Below are 18,718 nucleotides of genomic sequence, written 5' to 3' on the forward strand. Positions count from 1 at the left end.
GTTTGCCTGGAGATCTCCACTTCAAACCGTACACACGTGCCATCAGCGTGTTCCAAAGTGTTCCTATGTCAGCGTCTTCCAGGTGTTCTATAGAAAGTTTTGACCAAGACACCAGCATGGAATCGCCAGAATCTGCACTCAGCGTATGTCCTCCCACGAGAGTAGCGTATGCCTACTTCCACTCTAGTATTATGCCACTAAGTGCTGCAGTTTTGAGGAGTGCTCATGTCCAGAAGGTCAACATGTTCCAGTTGCTCAACAACAACGACAACATCAATGTCACCAAGGAGCAGGACAAGTCACCACTTACATGGTCACCAACTCAAAATCTGTTTCAACGGCAATCTGCCTCCATAATTAGACTTGCACCACATGTCATCATAGCTTCAAAGAAATTTGATGCTCTGTTTGTTATTGGCAATCTTAGTGCTCAGCAATATTTTGGTCACTGGAGAGTTTTTAAGTCTCAAAAAAGGCTCCACAAGGTAGTATTAGTGGCAGATCAACCCATTCCCAGTATGAATTATAAGTTACTAAAACGGCCATGGGATGTAGGAGACTGGAGTTTTTGTTGTTCTAGGTTCTACCTGTTGACTGGAGGATGGCCTAAGTGGTCACAACAAATGGATTTGACACAAGTAGCAAGCTACTTGTTACAACGCATGTTGTCACGGCTGGCTTATTTGTCGGTATTCAGTACAGTTCGGAGAAATTACTGACATTGTCGTGGAATCCTGGACAGCAAGCAATTTCTGGTCCCAAGTACCTATCTAGCATTGAAGTAATTGCAGCTATTTGTGTTCGACCCCTCAGTTATTCATGGACTTCAGTTGAGTTGAAAGCCTGCTCTCCACCGGTGCGGCATGTTCCTGATCACGATTACATGCCACGAATGATCTGGAGGATAAGTGAAGATAGACCAAATATTGCATGTTTGGTTATGCTACAGACCAAGACCACTGCATTTTCTTCCACAGAAATGAGCTCATGGCAGGTATCTAGTTTCAATATCAGTGTTAGTATCCCAGCTAATTACACCCATGCATGCTCTGTTCCTGACAATACATATCTGCATTCCATGTCTGAGCGCTATCCTGGTAAGATGGTGATCAGTAAATCTTCTCATGCTAGTGCTTCTTAGTTGATGATATGGAGGATTGCTTGGGTGTTCTGTTCAGTGTCTAAAAACGAGGCCTGCAACTCCCAGTGTCCAGTCTTCATAAAATTGACTCATTGGTCTGTACTGCCTCAACCAAATGCCTTGCTTCCAAATGTGATTCCATGGGTGCTAACTTTCCAAGCTTCTCAACTAACTTTGGATCCAGGTGGCAGTCTATCGATTCCTGCTGCATATGTTATTGTTACCATCGCGTTCTGGACACACTTCAAACTGGGCATGCTTTCTTGATTGCATTACAAGGATTTGAGCTTTTGGAGATATTTAAATGTGGACCATATGATGCTGAAAACTGGGCATGTTAATCAGTCTGGTCTGGAGCATATCCAATGGAAGATTGCATGGTCGTTTAACTTTAAAACTTGGATGTTGTCACCCAGTCCGAGCAAAAAGCTCTTACTGCAACATAACCTGAGTTGTATTTTCCGTGGCACCGAGGCGATGTCCTAGTACAACATATCCTCTTGGTGGAGTTCAGTTGCCTAAATTGCAAAAGGCTCATTTTGGAAGCTGCTACACAATATGATTTTGAATGTTTTGCTTGGGAATTTACATGGTCATTTTACTTAGTGTGTTGTGCTGGCATGGCAAATACTGTGCCATTTCAGTTCTTTGTTTCTATTGCCGTGAGGAGCTTCTGGGACCTTGAGTTTTGTCAAGGGAAGTTGTCATGGGATCCAGGCATCTGGGCGCTTCTCTATTTCTTCGGATTTTTTGCTCAAACTGAAGCAACATGAAGGAGGGATCTTGCAGCTCCAGCTTTCTAGTCCGACAATGTCTGTATTGACCGACCCTACTACCTCGACGTTTTTTGTGACCAAGTGAACATCAGCGATGACTACTTCATTGAGCAAGCCGGCATCATCTGCTCCCTCAACCTCGCCAAGTACTGCATCATTTACGGCACGCACAACGACCTCGGCAAAGTCATGAAGCATCAAGTACCATGGGATCCATGAGGTTCGACATGGCATCGGCTTGAGGTCAAGCGGGACTTTAAGGAAGGGGGAATGCTAGCAATCGACCCTACTATCGTCATGGGCTAGACCATTGGGTGCGCCTATTGGGCATGGGCTGCTGGAAAGCAATGGAAGGCAGTGACTACAAATACAAGTGAACAGGCTACATACTATTGGGATAGGAATTGGATGGCTTCGGCCTCCTCTGCTTCTGTATCTTCTTCCTCTCGTGTTCATCTCTTCTCTGTGCTAGCTAAACCTTGGTGAATCCATGCCTTGTAGTTCAAATCCTTGAGCAATCGATCTCTGTACTAGTGTGTTGCTAACAGGACAACCGGCAACGATGGCCCAAGAGATCGACGACTAGCCGATGCGAGTTGCCATCCATTCTGCAGGGAGCCCGACGGTTGTCTCCTCCTCCGCAGCCACACACGAGCGGCCAGCCCTGGACTAGGTCGCGACACGAGAAGCGGACGGCGGAGGCATGTCCAGGTGCACCTCTCTCCCTCCCTCCTCCTGTGTGTGTGCGCGCGCGTGCACGCATGCGCTCACGCATGTGTGTTCGTGTGGGACTGATTCCGTTCGTCCGTGCTGGCTTGGCAGCACCACTACCCACTCGATACATGCCCCGCCCCAGCTGCCGACCCCCTCCTCCACGATGGCGCCTCCGTCCCCAGCGACGCCAACATCCCTGGTATCTGGGTTGCGAAGCAGACGCCAGGACCCCTGGCGTCTGGCCCCTGGCCCGCACTGCCCGCTTGCCCGTTGACCTGCTGACGTGGCAAAGGGGCCAGACGCCAGGGACCCTGGCGTCTAGCCTTGGTAACTAGATAACCCACGGGAGAGTGTGTGGGACCCACCCCAAACACTTTCCCCAATCCACAACCCGAGCTTGAAGAACACTTGGAGCTCTCATACTCTCTCCTACCCCTCAAGCTCCCCCTCAAATCCTCTCCAAAATGTGCATCCCTTAGATGGATCTTTCCATCACTTTACTTCTCTTGGTAATCTCCCCCAAATCATCCAATTTTTTTTTAAATCTTATTATTTTGGTTGCATTTTATACATGTTGGTGGAACCCTAGTTCATGTTTTCTCCCTTATGTTAGTGTGAATGGCTTGGTTAACTTTGATAATATAGTGATATGCATGGTGTGTAGTAGGAATATATGTTTGTTGAATAGAAAGATTGGGGGTTAGGGTTAGTTAGTGATTAGGGTTAACTTTGCTTAGTGTGTGTTAATAAGTGAAACTTTTGTGGACATCACCAATAAATTAGTGTTGATATGATTAGGATATAATGAGATGTATTTGGATAAACACCAATTCTCATTGAAGTCTTAAATGTATTCATGTTGTTTTTAGATGGAGAGACTTGTTAATGTTCATTACATGGACAAGGAGGCATTCTTGAGTAACAATGCCGACACGGGTGAGGAACCATTGGTTTTTGATACAAGCCCTAGCTATGAGGATGTTGTTGCAAAAGTGAGACAAGTCTTAAAGTGGATGGACACCAACGTTGATGTTAAGTTAATAGGAAGGTATGATGTTGGAGTTGGAGCCAAATCTCGCTTGAAAAGTATGCCTATCACCTCAGATTTGCATTGGGATGTATACAAAGAAAAAGTTTCCCAATCAGAAGACAAGTCACTTGAATTGTCTGCCACCAAGGTTGAATCTCCTTGGTTTACACTTGATTTGAACCGGCATGTCTCTTCCCCAATCGATGACATGAGCGAGAGGACAATGGTGCCAGTTGTTGAGCATAGGGTTGTGTTTGATGCCCCCAATGCTTATCGCCAACCACGTCCCCGTGTACCATCTATTGAAGCAAATAAGGTTGAGTTGTATGCCCCCAATGCTTCTAGCCAACCACCAACTAGCCAAGCAAATGAAGCTGAGGTGATTGCTAGTGACAAGGTAATTCAAGAGGATGAAGATGCTTATGATGACGACGAAGAGCCAGAGGAAGGGTTTCATGGTAATGATGTTGCTGACTTGGATGCGTACATAGCGCAAAAGGACATGGATCGTGAGTTGCCTTTTAGGTGTCAATATGCGTATGACTCGGATGACGAGGGTCTAGTTGAACAGTTGGACGAGGATGGATTCACAAAGGAGGAAAACCAAATCCACTTTGAGATGACGGGCTTAGAAAAAAGAACTCACTTGTTTAAAGATCTCAGCCTTGCCCATAAAGCTGTTGTTGACGGTGGAATGAGACTGACGGCGATTGAGCCAACACCATGCCCGGATTCAGGAGAATGAAGGGTGGAGAATGAGGACGAGAATGCTTATTTGAAGAAAGGAGTGAAGTTTCTTAGCTTGCCTATGCTGAAGTTTTGATTGGCTGACTATGCCATTCGGAACCATAGGCCATTTTATGTTGAGCACTCCGACATGAAGTTGCTTTACACCGTGAAGTGTGAGCAAGAAGGATGCCCATGGAAGGTTCGTGCAAGAAAGCTTAAAGAAACCAAAGAATGGGTGTTAAGAAGTTGTGTTGCCACTCATAGGTGCAAACCGCCATCTAAACGACTTCGAACAACACACCGTCTCAAATGTTGAAGCAAGGGTTGAAGGAAGAAGATTTTTTGTACTACGTCAGCAGGAAGCAGTCAGATGGCCCCGGGGAAAGAAAATTGGTTGACCTAACTGATGATGGCAAGATTCAAGAAATGCTGCAAGAATGGAAATGGAAAAGGGTTGTTGACTTGCATTGCTATAGGAAACCGAGTTATATGTGATGTTCATGTCATTTCAACTATCGTGGACCATCGTGGTCATGAACTACTTATGTCATTCGAGACATTGTATGTGATGAACTTCTCATTCGAGACTATTTGTGTAATTTGAGACTATGTGATAACTATGTTTGTCATTTGCTATTATGTGAAGAATAATGTTTGTCATTCGATACTATGGGTGTTTGCTAGAACAAAATATCTATTTCATGAGAAAAAAGTACTACACCAGGGCCAGACGCCACGGACCCTGGCGTCTCGGTGCCCTGTTTCTGCTCTCCAAGACTCTGCTTTTGCTTCCAGTCGACCACCAGACGCCAGTGACTGTGGCGTCTGGTCCCTTGACTTGAACCCAGACGCCAAGGACCCTGGCGTCTGGGCCCCTATAGATTATTTTCAACTTGCTATTTGACACAAGAAGATAGCACATATATATTCATATTACAGGTTCATACACAGAAGATAGCACATTTCACAGAACTTTCACCACGACAAATTCTTGCGTACAAACGACAACAAGTTCACAGATTTTTCATCATGACAAATTCATGCATACATAAGACACCAAGTGCATACATAAGACACCAAATTCAAGACAACCTAAAAAGTTGTTACCAAGGCACCAAGTTCATGCATACAAACGCCACCTAGTTCATGCACTTCCAAACAAGAAGCTCACTTCTTCCTTCCTCTCTTCACAATGGTTGCAAGTGTAGGCTCCTCCTCTTCGGTAGACTCCTCCTCCTCTTCGTTGTATGCCTCCTCCTCCGCCTCAATGTTGGCCTTATATTTTTCTCATTCCTTTTGGGATAAGCTGATGAGGATACTCCGGACTATGGAATTGTGTGTTCCATGTCTTCTTTCTACCTTTCTTCCTTGGTGTCTTATCTATGGCTTTGCCTTTCCTAGAGCGAGCATTGCCTTGTGTCGGTTGTGATGGTTGTGGAGCATCAACATCATACTCATGATCCTCTTGGTGTGTTGCATCATACTCATGCTCCTTATGATGTGTTGGCTCCTCTTGATGTGTTGGCTCCTCTTCATGGACCTCCTCCTCCATGTCCTCATCGTTCTGAAGATAACTCCGTCTATGAGCTCTGGTGGCGCGGCTACCAGGTGCATACACGTCACTGGACTGAGCACCATGGCAAGAAAGCATTGCTGCCATCTTATGGAACCGCTTCTTGAACTTCTGCAACAACACAAAATATGTTATGATATGAGATGCAAATAAATAATCCACGAAAAGAACTTTTATAATATATTGGTCACACCTCCATCGTGCTCCTAAGAGTCCTGTCAGATAATCCACCACAAGGTGGATGACTCAGTGCAACATTGCCATCGTTGACGCATAGAAGCAACTCGCTGCCCTGCAATTCATGAACACACCAAACTTATGTATTTGAAAGAAGACCACATGATGCAAGTATGTTAGAATAGGTCAAATAGACTACCATTTCGTCATGCATCGGTGCATAGTCAATGTGAGCCCCTCTGGTGTCTCTCACAGCCGTGTTGAAGGTATGATAACCTTCTGCAGTCTGCGGGTCTTCAGACACCAACTCCGACCACTCCTCGTGAGTCCAACCAGGCTTTAGCTTTAATCGGTAATGATCCGCATACCACACTTGATACTTCTGATATGCTGACTGATTGTGAGGTCTATTCTCTAATTGCACTAACGTGTCTCTTTGATTCCAAATTTCTATCCACGCACGGTGCTTGTTTGCCCAATCCGATATATCCTGATTGTTCCTTCGATCGAACCTACAAATGTTGCAGGGGACAAAGCATTAGCAAACATAGACTTATTCAATGCTCTACTACATACTCAAGGACATGCTTGCTCACCGATGCAGACATAGCGTTTCCTCATTGCTCTCCTCAATTGGAATACCTTGTCTTCTTCCAAATTGTCTTGCCACACAGTCTATAAAGTGCCACTCGACTGCGAAGAAGCATATCATTGGGCACCTCACCCGCCAAAGATGGCTATCATGAGTGCACATCTCACTAAGATCAAAGCCACGATCTTCCACATAAGGCAACCAATGTACCTGCAAAACAAAGAGATACATTGTTAGATACAAGTTTCATTCTTGACTAAATTTGGTCTCATCGAACTTTTCAATACCTGCTCAGCAGTCAAGGTGTCCAGCTCGTTTATATAGCACTTGTATCGCACATGCGAGCTTCCTGTGTACACTGTCACTTGTTCCCAATAGTAAGCAAGCGTAGGGCGCCGATATGGATCATCATCATGCACCCCGTCATGATTACCCTGTGGGTTTGGCATGTTGGGGTTCTTGAAATCGGGCCGTCCAACCGGGATCCGCTCCCACATCCACACGGATAGGCTTCAAACAAACCCAGCCAATGAGGATGTATCTCCCTTCCTGCGACACGCCAAGTCAAGCTGCAATCAAACAAACATGTTAGATATGGAGGCGCATGACAAATGCAAGATATATGGTTGCAAATATCTCTTACCTGACGATACAAATATGCTAGTGCGGCCGAACCCCAGCTATACTGGGTATCCCAGTTATTGAGTAGCTCCAGGAACATCCAGAGGGCTGAGTTCCGGTTGCATCTGAGAAGACTACCTTGGTTAGTACATACCAAAGATAGGCCCGCGTGTACTGCTGCACAACCACGTCATTGGCACCCTGAGGACACGGATTGGTGTTTCCTCTGACTAGTTTTAGCCAAGAATACCTCACTCTCATTGTATCGGCCTTGCCTTCCTGAGGGCCGTCGGGCTGAACACCAATTAAATTGCCAGTCCGTTCTCGCCAATTACCGACGCTGACACGACCGATAACAGCTTGTCCGTTGACAGGAAGGCCGCTTATCATAGCCATGTCTTGTAGGGTCATCATCATCTCCCCACATGGAAGGTGGAACGAGTGAGTCTCCAGCCTCCAACGATCCACAAGTGCGATTAGCGCCGCATGGTTCATCGGTGGAGCGCGTCGCTTAAACTGCAACACGAATGGGAGAAGACCCAATCTCTGAACGTAAGGCTCATACGGCAGGTCGTAAGTAAAGTCATCAGGGGAATGACCCCTCATGCGCATAGCAATTACAAGCTGCAAATAAAGTGATGTTTTAATCAATACAAGAACACAAATGAGAAACAACAAAAATTGATAAGTCTTGCTTCTCACATGTCCCTTCTCAATGGCACGAGCACGATGCTCCTTATCCCACTCATCGATTAATCCGTCATACCAAGGTCCATCATCATCCGCCATCCTACAAAAAAAATCACAAACATCTATGAATACATGAACAATATCAAACAATACTATTTCCTTCTTCAAGTTATGCCATATGAACACACCATTCTTCTCACACATAACCACATCATTTCTTTCTTCTACATATGCACACATATCATCTAGAGTACCAAATTTCACCATCAAATAAATTTCATAATCATCATCCGCCATTCTATTGAAAAAATCATGTCACACACAATCATCATATTTCATCATCTCTTTTGCAAATATAATTATGCCATAGATATATATATATTCAACTATATTGTCATACCACTTCACACATATAATATTTTTTCTAAATATATTTGCTTGGCAAAGTAGTCTTCTCAGATTCAAACAAATGTTATGCCATCTATATATTCAACATATAGCTAATTTACTAGCACATGCATACATCATCTATAATTCAAAAAAATTCACAAACTATGTCTATTGGTGGACAACTACAAACATCTACCAACTACACTACCTACCAAATCATCTATCAACTACAAATTATTTCCTAAAACAAAGAAACCATCTACTAATCTAACATCACCTAATGTTAAATAATGCCTCCAACAAGAGAGGGGAAAACCAAAACAAATTGGAGGGAATGGGGAAGAATACCTCAAGGAAGCTTGGGGGGGTCAGATCTACGAGTTTGAGTGGAGGATGAAGTAGATCAGGGGGGGTGTAAGGGGGAGGAGGGGCGAAGAACAGAGGTCTCTGTTCATGAGGCGCCGCTAGGAGAAAGATGGGGATGGGTGGGCTGGCCCGCGCGATTATCTAGTTACCAGGGCCAGACGCCAGGGTCCTTGGCGTCTGGCCCCTTTGCCATATCAGCAGGTCAACGAGAAGGCGGGCAGTGCAGGCCAGGGCCAGACGCCAGGGTCCGTGGCGTCTGTGTCGCAACCCAGATGTCAGGGATGTTGGCACCACCTAAAAAGGTCAGAAACGAATGTTTTTTCAAAACGAGGTCAAATCGGGATTTCCTTAGCCAAATAGGTCAGAACAGTAATTTTGTCCCGCACGGGACGCCTTCGCCCCGAAACCATAGCTGTACGTGCGGGTGCGCTGACGTCTCTCTGCTGTGTGGTGGCACAGGACGGTGAAGATAGGGGACAAGAGCTGCTCGCTGCAGCCGCTTGTCGGTGGCCCCGACGGCCTCGTCCCCTGCCAAGGCAAGGATGGATAATTATACTGTTCTCCCTTCTAGTTCATCTCTGCACTCTACTCATTCAAACGTGCCTTGCTGTTTCACCTTAGTAACAACAATGGATGACATTGGTTGATTGGTACAGATGATAAGCCGCGAGATGGCGGTGCCGCCGATGGCCAGCCGCAGGACGAGACCAGGGACAATAGGTCCCTGGTCAACAATAACACCATGCAGACGCTGTCCAGCAAGGACATCGAGGCGATGAAGCAGTGAGGATTCAATTGAACGTTGTCCACATGTCCTGCTCGAGTAGGGTATTTACTTTCCTTTCTCTATATTTAATGAGATCTTTGATGTCGTGCGGGTTTTTAATAGGAAGGGTGCCAGCGGTTTGGATCCACATTTGGAAATAAGACAATGTTCTCACAGGTTGGCATCCGTTACTTATTGTCTGGTTTGGTTCCTTGTTGTTTTGGTGGAACAGTGAGGTGTCATTTTGTATGACCGTTTTCGGTCGCAGGAGATATACAAGCTGAAGGAACAAATCAAATATGCGCCTAAAGTGCTTTTGCGGCGCCCCTCTACCCGAAGCTGTCTCATGCCACTCTGTTTGTAGAAGGAAAGATATGTCATATATTTTGTAAGCAAATACTATCAAATTTGTGGTTCTGTGTGAGTGTGACTGTCACGCATGCGACCATATGTAGTATCACAAATTTCATTTTAATATAAAGATGCATCTTCTAATTATCTCTTTGCGATGGATGTCCTGCCCAATGTAGCGAACTAGTTTCTTTCGAGTATCTTCTTAACTGCAGTTTGAGGATTGTTGTAGTGTATGAATGAAGTAGGACAAATAAGAAATAACCACTGCTTTATTTATAATTTTGCTACAACAACTGATGAAAGCACATCTAGCTCTATGGTGGCAATGTAGTTTGTTGTGGCTAAAATTTACTTAGCCCAACTAACCTTAGGTCAGACCAACTTCGGCGAGTGGTGTATTCCAACATACAAATTTAGTGCATTTGAATCAAGAGATGAAAGTGGTTGGAGGGGGGAAATAAGAAAGACTAAAATGCAATGTTTTTAAACTTACAGCCTATGGAATTTGAGACCCGCTGTTGTTATTTTTGAATATTCTTGTATCCTCTGTTTACTTAAAAAGTGGTCTTGAACAAGAAATAAGTTCTGGCCGCATAAAAATTGCAGTTCAGAATCCATTTGCTAGGTTGGTCGGGGTGGGAATGGGAGGGTTTTAATTTCTTAATAGAACATGTCCCATTTTCTAACTTTTGGTTTGAAAGATTACCAAGTGAACTGGATTTAACGTAGTTATTGGAAAGTTAGCATAATTTTGAAATAATTCTGTTGTAAGTTATATTTACATAGTGCTTGACTTGAAAAAATATTTTCCTTTTCTACTTTGTTCATTACTCTTAACATATACTACTAGAAACTGTCTACTAGAAAGTGTGTAAATTATCTAAATTTTTTGTTCCCTTTTATGCTACCGCATCTGTGAGACATATTTCAAGAAGTACCCATCTTGAATAGGGTAACTATTTCCGTTTCATTACTTGCTAGAGCCAATCTATTATTTTTCCCTTCTCACCATCATAGTCAATTTCTTGATCTTGCATAGCTGTAGCACTTGGTTACTTAATGCTGTCTTTTCTTGGTCCTCAGGTTTATGTGAGTTGACGCGCTCTCCCTCTTGTTGTCTATGGCAAATGTTGGTGCATATTCAGATGTGCTTGCTGTTGATATGGTTGGGGGTTTAGTTGTTGGAGCTGTATCTGAACACTTAGGAGGTAAATTATGCTTTCTTGTATGGTAATGGATATTATTTGGTGCTAAATTAAACTTTCCAATTGAATGATACTATTTTAACCTTCTGTTCGTTGACAAATCACCCTGATTTAGCGGGAAGTTGTTATGTGTTGTGGCATGTAATCACTAATTCTCTCACAATTCACATTACTTGTTTCCATCAAACTGCAATATACATCTCCAAATATGAAAGCTTTTAGCTGACCTTCAATTGCCAGCTCGAGGTGTTTGTTAGAATTTGTGAATGTGCGAAGTAAACCTGATTCTTGTGTGTTGTGTATCGCCATTTACATATCTTATTAATGAAAAATCATCGCTGATTATCTATGTTATATAGGTATTTCCACTCAAATTTTATATCCAAATCTTGTCATTCATGTTGTTGCAGGGATTTGCGTGGTGGAGACAACTATCCATTTATGCGGTCATTGGATTAGTAAACAGAGGGGGGAGGGAGGGAGCAATGGACAAGAAGGCAACAAAGATCAAGATGCTCTCGTCGGCAGCGGCTTTCGTGGAGGGTGGCATGCAGGACACCTTCGATGACGCCTGCATCATCTGCCTTGAGGCCTTCTGCGACATTGAACCCTTCGGTAGCAACCTCTCTCTTGCGGATATAATGGTGATTCTCGATAGAAATCTTTTGATTTGGTGGTAGACGTGTTGGAAGTTGAAGTTGTTCTGGTTCTTGTTTTGAATTGCAGTCTGCGGGTCTTCAGACACCAACTCCGACCACTCCTCGTGAGTCCAACCAGGCTTTAGCTTTAATCGGTAATGATCCGCATACCACACTTGATACTTCTGATATGCTGACTGATTGTGAGGTCTATTCTCTGATTGCACTAACGTGTCTCTTTGATTCCAAATTTCTATCCACGCACGGTGCTTGTTTGCCCAATCCGATATATCCTGATTGTTCCTTCGATCGAACCTACAAATGTTGCAGGGGACAAAGCATTAGCAAACATAGACTTATTCAATTCTCTACTACATACTCAAGGACATGCTTGCTCACCGATGCAGACATAGCGTTTCCTCATTGCTCTCCTCAATTGGAATACCTTGTCTTCTTCCAAATTGTCTTGCCACACAGTCTATAAAGTGCCACTCGACTGCGAAGAAGCATATCATTGGGCACCTCACCCGCCAAAGATGGCTATCATGAGTGCACATCTCACTAAGATCAAAGCCACGATCTTCCACATAAGGCAACCAATGTACCTGCAAAACAAAGAGATACATTGTTAGATACAAGTTTCATTCTTGACTAAATTTGGTCTCATCGAACTTTTCAATACCTGCTCAGCAGTCAAGGTGTCCAGCTCGTTTATATAGCACTTGTATCGCACATGCGAGCTTCCTGTGTACACTGTCACTTGTTCCCAATAGTAAGCAAGCGTAGGGCGCCGATATGGATCATCATCATGCACCCCGTCATGATTACCCCGTGGGTTTGGCATGTTGGGGTTCTTGAAATCGGGCCGTCCAACCGGGATCCGCTCCCACATCCACACGGATAGGCTTCAAACAAACCCAGCCAATGAGGATGTATCTCCCTTCCTGCGACACGCCAAGTCAAGCTGCAATCAAACAAACATGTTAGATATGGAGGCGCATGACAAATGCAAGATATATGGTTGCAAATATCTCTTACCTGACGATACAAATATGCTAGTGCGGCCGAACCCTAGCTATACTGGGTATCCCAGTTATTGAGTAGCTCCAGGAACATCCAGAGGGCTGAGTTCCCGGTTGCATCTGAGAAGACTACCTTGGTTAGTACATACCAAAGATAGGCCCGCGTGTACTGCTGCACAACCACGTCATTGGCACCCTGAGGACACGGATTGGTGTTTCCTCTGACTAGTTTTAGCCAAGAAGGCCTCACTCTCATTGTATCGGCCTTGCCTTCCTGAGGGCCGTCGGGCTGAACACCAATTAAATTGCCAGTCCGTTCTCGCCAATTACCGACGCTGACACGACCGATAACAGCTTGTCCGTTGATAGGAAGGCCGCTTATCATAGCCATGTCTTGTAGGGTCATCGTCATCTCCCCACATGGAAGGTGGAACGAGTGAGTCTCCAGCCTCCAACGATCCACAAGTGCGATTAGCGCCGCATGGTTCATTGGTGGAGCGCGTCGCTTAAACTGCAACACGAATGGGAGAAGACCCAATCTCTGAACGTAAGGCTCATACCGCAGGTCGTAAGTAAAGTCATCAGGGGAATGACCCCTCATGCGCATAGCAACTACAAGCTGCAAATAAAGTGATGTTTTAATCAATACAAGAACACAAATGAGAAACAACAAAAATTGATAAGTCTTGCTTCTTACATGTCCCTTCTCAATGGCACGAGCACGATGCTCCTTATCCCACTCATCGATTAATCCGTCATACCAAGGTCCATCATCATCCGCCATCCTACAAAAAAAATCACAAACATCTATGAATACATGAACAATATCAAACAATACTATTTCCTTCTTCAAGTTATGCCATATGAACATACCATTCTTCTCACACATAACCACATCATTTCTTTCTTCTACATATGCACACATATCATCTAGAGTACCAAATTTCACCATCAAATAAATTTCATAATCATCATCCGCCATTCTATTGAAAAAATCATGTCACACACAATCATCATATTTCATCATCTCTTTTGCAAATATAATTATGCCATAGATATATATATATTCAACTATATTGTCATACCACTTCACACATATAATATTTTTTCTAAATATATTTGCTTGGCAAAGTAGTCTTCTCAGATTCAAACAAATGTTATGCCATCTATATATTCAACATATAGCTAATTTACTAGCACATGCATACATCATCTATAATTCAAAAAAATTCACAAACTATGTCTATTGGTGGACAACTACAAACATCTACCAACTACACTACCTACCAAATCATCTATCAACTACAAATTATTTCCTAAAACAAAGAAACCATCTACTAATCTAACATCACCTAATGTTAAATAATGCCTCCAACAAGAGAGGGGAAAACCAAAACAAATTGGAGGGAATGGGGAAGAATGCCTCAAGGAAGCTTGGGGGGGTCAGATCTACGAGTTTGAGTGGAGGATGAAGTAGATCAGGGGGGGTGTAAGGGGGAGGAGGGGCGAAGAACAGAGGTCTCTGTTCATCAGGCGCCGCTAGGAGAAAGATGGGGATGGGTGGGCTGGCCCGCGCGATTATCTAGTTACCAGGGCCAGACGCCAGGGTCCTTGGCGTCTGGCCCCTTTGCCACATCAGCAGGTCAACGAGAAGGCGGGCAGTGCAGGCCAGGGCCAGACGCCAGGGTCCGTGGCGTCTGTGTCGCAACCCAGATGTCAGGGATGTTGGCATCACCTAAAAAGGTCAGAAACGAATGTTTTTTCAAAACGAGGTCAAATCGGGATTTCCTTAGCCAAATAGGTCAGAACAGTAATTTTGTCCCGCACGGGACGCCTTCGCCCCGAAACCATAGCTGTACGTGCGGGTGCGCTGACGTCTCTCTGCTGTGTGGTGGCGCAGGACGGTGAAGATAGGGGACAAGAGCTGCTCGCTGCAGCCGCTTGTCGGTGGCCCCGACGGCCTCGTCCCCTGCCAAGGCAAGGATGGATAATTATACTGTTCTCCCTTCTAGTTCATCTCTGCACTCTACTCATTCAAACGTGCCTTGCTGTTTCACCTTAGTAACAACAATGGATGACATTGGTTGATTGGTACAGATGATAAGCCGCGAGATGGCGGTGCCGCCGATGGCCAGCCGCAGGACGAGACCAGGGACAATAGGTCCCTGGTCAACAATAACACCATGCAGACGCTGTCCAGCAAGGACATCGAGGCGATGAAGCAGTGAGGATTCAATTGAACGTTGTCCACATGTCCTGCTCGAGTAGGGTATTTACTTTCCTTTCTCTATATTTAATGAGATCTTTGATGTCGTGCGGGTTTTTAATAGGAAGGGTGCCAGCGGTTTGGCTCCACATTTGGAAATAAGACAGTGTTCTCACAGGTTGGCATCCGTTACTTATTGTCTGGTTTGGTTCCTTGTTGTTTTGGTGGAACAGTGAGGTGTCATTTTGTATGACCGTTTTCGGTCGCAGGAGAAATACAAGCTGAAGGAACAAATCAAATATGCGCCTAAAGTGCTTTTGCGGCGCCCCTCTACCCGAAGCTGTCTCATGCCACTCTGTTTGTAGAAGGAAAGATATGTCATATATTTTGTAAGCAAATACTATAAAATTTGTGGTTCTGTGTGAGTCTGACTGTCACGCATGCGACCATATGTAGTATCACAAATTTCATTTTAATATAAAGATGCATCTTCTAATTATCTCTTTGCGATGGATGTCCTGCCCAATGTAGCGAACCAGTTTCTTTCGAGTATCTTCTTAACTGCAGTTTGAGGATTGTTGTAGTGTATGAATGAAGTAGGACAAATAAGAAATAACCACTGCTTTATTTATAATTTTGCTACAACAACTGATGAAAGCACATCTAGCTCTATGGTGGCAATGTAGTTTGTTGTGGCTAAAATTTACTTAGCCCAACTAACCTTAGGTCAGACCAACTTCGGCGAGTGGTGTATTCCAACATACAAATTTAGTGCATTTGAATCAAGAGATGAAAGTGGTTGGAGGGGGGAAATAAGAAAGACTAAAATGCAATGTTTTTAAACTTACAGCCTATGGAATTTGAGACCCGCTGTTGTTATTTTTGAATATTCTTGTATCCTCTGTTTACTTAAAAAGTGGTCTTGAACAAGAAATAAGTTCTGGCCGCATAAAAATTGCAGTTCAGAATCCATTTGCTAGGTTGGTCGGGGTGGGAATGGGAGGGTTTTAATTTCTTAATAGAACATGTCCCATTTTCTAACTTTTGGTTTGAAAGATTACCAAGTGAACTGGATTTAACGTAGTTATTGGAAAGTTGGCATAATTTTGAAATAATTCTGTTGTAAGTTATATTTACATAGTGCTTGACTTGAAAAAATATTTTCCTTTTCTACTTTGTTCATTACTCTTAACATATACTACTAGAAACTGTCTACTAGAAAGTGTGTAAATTATCTAAATTTTTTGTTCCCTTTTATGCTACCGCATCTGTGAGACATATTTCAAGAAGTACCCATCTTGAATAGGGTAACTATTTCCGTTTCATTACTTGCTAGAGCCAATCTATTATTTTTCCCTTCTCACCATCATAGTCAATTTCTTGATCTTGCATAGCTGTAGCACTTGGTTACTTAATGCTGTCTTTCCTTGGTCCTCAGGTTTATGTGAGTTGACGCGCTCTCCCTCTTGTTGTGTATGGCAAATGTTGGTGCATATTCAGATGTGCTTGCTGTTGATATGGTTGGGGGTTTAGTTGTTGGAGCTGTATCTGAACACTTAGGAGGTAAATTATGCTTTCTTGTATGGTAATGGATATTATTTGGTGCTAAATTAAACTTTCCAATTGAATGATACTATTTTAACCTTCTGTTCGTTGAAAAATCACCCTGATTTAGCGGGAAGTTGTTATGTGTTGTGGCATGTAATCACTAATTCTCCCACAATTCACATTACTTGTTTCCATCAAACTACAATATACATCTCCAAATATGAAAGCTTTTAGCTGACCTTCAATTGCCAGCTCGAGGTGTTTGTTAGTATTTGTGAATGTGCGAAGTAAACCTGATTCTTGTGTGTTGTGTATCGCCATTTACATATCTTATTAATGAAAAATAATCGCTGATTATCTATGTTATATAGGTATTTCCACTCAAATTTTATATCCAAATCTTGTCATTCATGTTGTTGCAGGGATTTGCGTGGTGGAGACAACTATCCATTTATGCGGTCATTGGATTAGTAAACAGAGGGGGGAGGGAGGGAGCAATGGACAAGAAGGCAACAAAGATCAAGATGCTCTCGTCGGCAGCGGCTTTCGTGGAGGGTGGCATGCAGGACACCTTCGATGACGCCTGCATCATCTGCCTTGAGGCCTTCTGCGACATTGACCCCTTCGGTAGCAACCTCTCTCTTGCGGATATAATGGTGATTGGCGATAGAAATCTTTTGATTTGGTGGTAGACGTGTTGGAAGTTGAAGTTGTTCTGGTTCTTGTTTTGAATTGTCACAGGTTACAAGCTGCAAGGATGATTTCTATCTCCAGTGCATCCTTGAGTGGTGAGGACCATGCTTTCTTGTCTTTGCAATTTCCCCTCAAGTTATTTGACCACTTGATTGGAAATTTAGAACGATATTGCCTGAAACTATCATACGAGTATGCATTTTCCTGTTGTTAGCTTGTTCATTGGCCATTGGCCTTGGCTTTATTCAAAAGTGTATGTTTCATGGGCCTTCGCTTTATTCAAGAGATACCTCACCGGCTCTTTTTTTAAAAGCTAAAGGGACTATCTGATTTGTTCTCTCTGGTCTGCTACCACCCTGCTACGTCTTGAGCTTGCGTTGGTTTTCCTTGAAGAGGAAAGGGTGATGCAGCAATAGTAGCATAAGTATTTCCCTTAGTTTTTGAGAACCAAGGTATCAATCCAGTAGGAGGCTCCTCAAAAGTCCCACGCACCTACACAAATTAACAAAGAACTCGCAACCAACGCAATAAAGGGGTTGTCAATCCCTTCACGGCCACTTGCGAAAGTGAGATCTGATAGAGATAGTATGATAAGATAAATATATTTTTGGTATTTTATAATATAGATGCAAAAAGTAAAGATGCAAATAAAAGTAGATTGAAAGCTTATATGATAAAAGATAGACCCGGGGGCCATAGGTTTCACTAGAGGCTTCTCTCAAGATAGCATAAGTATTACGGTGGGTGAACAAATTACTGTCGAGCAATTGATAGAAAAGCGAATAATTATGAGATTATCTAGGCATGATCATGTATATAGGCATCACGTCCGCAACAAGTAGACCGACTCCTGCCTGCATCTACTAGTATTACTCCACACATCGACCGACTCCTGCCTGCATCTAGAGTATTAAGTTCATAAGAACAGAGTAACGCCTTAAGCAAGATGACATGATGTGTAGAGGGATAAACTCATGCAATATGATATAAACCCCATCTTTTTATCCTCGATGGCAACAATACAATGCGTGCCTTGCAACCCTTTCTGTCACTGGGTAAGGACACCGCAAGATAGAACCCAAAGCTAAGCACTTCTCCCATGGCAAGAAAGATCAATCTAGTAGGCCAAACCAAACTGATAATTCGAAGATACTTGCAAAGATAACTCAATCATACATAAAAGAATTCAGAGGAGATTCAAATATTTCTCATAGATAAACTTGATCATAAACCCACAATTCATCGGATCTCGACAAACACACCGCAAAAAGAGTTTACATCGAATAGATCTCCACAAGAGAGGGGGAGAACATTGTATTGAGATCCAAAAAGAGAGAAGAAGCCATCTAGCTAATAACTATGGACCCGAAGGTCTGTGGTAAACTACTCACAACTCATCGGAGGGGCTATGGTGTTGATATAGAAGCCCTCCGTGGTCGATTCCCCCTCCGGCGGAGCGCCGGCGAAGGCTCTAAGATGGGATCTCG

The 18,718-nt window shown here is 43.6% G+C and overlaps 1 pseudogene; it reads left to right on the plus strand.

Annotated features, from left to right (window-relative positions):
* The first annotated feature begins 11,609 nt into the window (after positions 1-11,609).
* LOC123039586 (uncharacterized) lies at positions 11,610-17,445 on the plus strand (annotated as a pseudogene).
* The last annotated feature ends 1,273 nt before the right edge of the window (positions 17,446-18,718 follow it).

This window comes from Triticum aestivum, chromosome 2B (genome assembly GCF_018294505.1).
Source record: "Triticum aestivum cultivar Chinese Spring chromosome 2B, IWGSC CS RefSeq v2.1, whole genome shotgun sequence".
NCBI classification, from domain to species: domain Eukaryota; kingdom Viridiplantae; phylum Streptophyta; class Magnoliopsida; order Poales; family Poaceae; genus Triticum; species Triticum aestivum.